The 3,193-nt window shown below is 43.8% G+C and overlaps 1 non-coding gene across 1 annotated transcript; it reads left to right on the top strand.

Annotated features, from left to right (window-relative positions):
* The first annotated feature begins 1,182 nt into the window (after positions 1–1,182).
* On the top strand, positions 1,183–1,290 carry LOC128560547 (U6 spliceosomal RNA). Its single transcript, XR_008373043.1, has one exon. It is a non-coding gene; the product is annotated as a U6 spliceosomal RNA (small nuclear RNA).
* Positions 1,291–3,193: the final 1,903 nt, after the last annotated feature.

Raw genomic sequence — 3,193 nt, 5'->3', positions numbered from 1 at the left:
TTTTTGTTGCAATTGTATATTATATTGAAATGTATATCTGTATAAGTAAATTTCTTATATTTATAAATCTCTTCAGAATTAAATTCCAGGATATGGGATTAGCATTATAAATATTTTAAAGATTTTGGCCACCACCTGGCACTATGAGGTCTGCAGACACCCAAGGCTCTGCTCTGGCCAGACCCTTTCCCTGCAGCCCCAGGCATGTGTCTGGCCCCAGGGCACTGGAGGAAGGCTGGGGCTGTGGTAGGCAGGTGGTCCCTCAGTGGGAGGTGGCCAGGGCTAGAGTCCAGTAGCATCATCACAGTTCACTGCAGCCCCAAACACCTCAGCTCAAGCAATCCTCCTGCTTCAGCTTCCCCAGCAGCTGGGACTACAGGTGCCCACCACAGCACCTGGCCAAGTCTTGCTGACCTTGCTGGTATTACAGAGCTTGTGTGTTCATGAAGATGAATAGCTGTTGAATAGTTTACTTCAGGATGCTCAAGAGAACAATGGACAATTTTGGCTTCCTCCAAATAATTCCTGAGAGCGCATGTCTGGTGCCTCAGTGGGAGGACATTGTCACCTGTGTCAACAGCTTTGAGGCTTCAGCTAAACTTGTGAAAGAAACGGTGCTCTGATGAGATTCTACTGTGTCAGACAGGGTCCCCTCAAGATCCATATCCACCTAGAACCTCAGAATGTGATCTTATTTAGAAATAGGGTCTTTGCCAATGTAATTGATGTAGCTAAGTTTAGGTGAACATCCTAAATTAGGATGGGCTCTAAATCCAATACCTCTGTCCTTAGAAGAGGAGAGAACACAGAGGGAACACAGTTATCACCATGTGCCTACAGAGGTGGATGTGGGAGTGATGCAACCACAAGCCAAGGAATGCCAAGGTTTGTCAGCAGCTGCCAGAACAGAGAGGCAAGAACAGGTTCGCCCCTAGAGCCTTTAGAGGGAACCTAGGCCTGCTGACACCGTGATGTAAGACTTCTGAACAGTGAGGGAATACACTTCTGTTATATTAAGATACCTACTTTATAGAGTTTTGCTAAGCCCTTGGAACTAATACTGACGGTCTCTACTGAGTGTTCTGTCTGAATTTCAGGCATCTCTGGAGTCCCTGGGAGGGATGACATTTTAAACTTGCATTCTGCCTTACTGGGAGTTGTGTGTAACACAGACCCTGAAAGTATATAGGGAGAATAGAAAAAACTAGCCAAGATACAACGATACAGAGAAGATTAGCATGGCCCCTGCGCAAGGATGACACGCAAATTCGTGAAGCGTTCCATATTTAAAAAAAAAAAAAAAAACTAGCCAAGATACTTGTGCCAAGAGTAGAGGGGAAGAGTTAGCTAAGAGGTGATAGGGGACCTAAAATAGCTTCTCTTTGCTTCCCAAGTTTGCCAGCATTTAATAAATGAAGTGAATACTCTTACAGACAAGTGCTTTGATTTCAGGACTAGGGCATACTCTTTAAGAAATTTCTTATTAATACTGCTTAAAATAGAAGCATTGAGAATGTAGGAGATTTATTAGTCAGGGGGTCTGCTTCCCACTGTGTGATCTGGAGAAGTCACTGACTTCCTTGGAATTTTGACTTTATCAATGAATAAAGTCAAAATAATATATTTGAATATAAATAATATATTCAATTGATAAAGTCAATGACAATAGTACCTACTCTGCACACCTCACTGGTGTTGTAAAAATCCACTGAGATTGCTGGAAGTAAAATTCTCTATAATTGAGACAAATTTACTGCTTACAGTTGGTGCTGGTGTAGAAAGGATGGTGCTTGGAAGCTCTGCCACTTGGTGTCATTGGAGTCTCTTGATGGTACAAAAAATAATAAATGTTGTTGCTTAAGTCTCTTGTTCCTTCACATTTTTAAGGAGCTTCCACCAGATTCAGAAAAGGAATCTGATCAGCCTTTGGGGAAAAGCATTTTTATGGAAATTTCTTGTAGGTTTTAACTCTAGGAGCACATAGGCTTGCAATGACATCTAGCCCAGGAATGCTATTTTACAGAGAAAAGCTGTTATCTTCTCCATAAGGACAGGACAAGCACAGAGACAGGTAAAGAAAGAACAGACAGAAAGTGCTGCTCAAAGACCAGGACAGGTTTATTCAGATAATCCTGGGTCCAAAGGCAGCTTCCCTTATAATCTATCTGCTTATAAGCTTGTTAGGCGGGAAAACCTGTTTGGGCCTGAGTTTAGCATGCTAGGGCAGGAAAGCCCATTGGGGATGAAGTTTTTTTCTTCTGGGGCCTAACAGGGCCAATCTTCAAGAAAGGCCTTTCTTCTACAAATCAAAATGCAAGTACTGTGGGGAAGGCCCCCACCTTGGGTGCCATCTTGCAGTAATCTGGCTCCACCATTTTAGTAGTCTGCCTCCCACATTCTCAATTATTGATTCATATCAGAAAACTGGGGAGGGCAGACGTTCAAGGATGCTTTGCTAAGGAGCATGATATGTCTGAGCAGTTGGGACCCACAGTATCTGATTTGTTCCAGAGGTCATCTGACAGTTACAAATGCTGGGCATGGGGAACCTCTGCTCTGCCTTTGTATGGCTCTTGAACTATGTGGGACTTAATACTAAAACTGCATTATGAGGCCAAGTACAGAGTCCCCAACATACAGATGTTTGTGGGTCCTACTTTCTAGGGTTAAATATTTATTAATGAAGACGTGATTTAGGATGCCTATCAAAGAGTGGGGAAAAGCGGCTGCTCTTAGAAGATTGTATTCTCAAGGCAAGTGACCTGCTCCTGCATAACTGCAGGAAGATCCTGCCAGGCTTGAAGGCTGTCTCTCCCCTTCCAGAGAGATGGAGCCACAGTGATGGCCCACAGGTGTCAAATAAAGGGCTGCACAGTTTAAGGACAGATAGTTCAAAGGACAGCTGTCATCTGATAAAGAGTTTGGAGAAGGTGTATGTGGGTAGGTGCCGGGTATTGAAAGTATTTAAACCTGACAAGAAGAGGCTGAACAAAGCGTGACACATCATTAGTTTTGTGTGTATGGCAAGACATTAGGAAAAGATCACATTTATCTGGGCCATGGGATAATCAGACGAGACTGCTCAAGACCAGATTCTGCCCTAAGGCTCTGACGCTCCTAGGTCCTACCCCGCCACAAGAACTGAGGGAGTTAAGAGCTTCCCACACTGTGACCTGTGCCTGGCTTGGGGGAG

This window comes from Nycticebus coucang, chromosome 11 (genome assembly GCF_027406575.1).
Source record: "Nycticebus coucang isolate mNycCou1 chromosome 11, mNycCou1.pri, whole genome shotgun sequence".
Lineage (NCBI taxonomy): Eukaryota > Metazoa > Chordata > Mammalia > Primates > Lorisidae > Nycticebus > Nycticebus coucang.
This window is presented reverse-complemented; position numbering and strand designations above follow the sequence as displayed.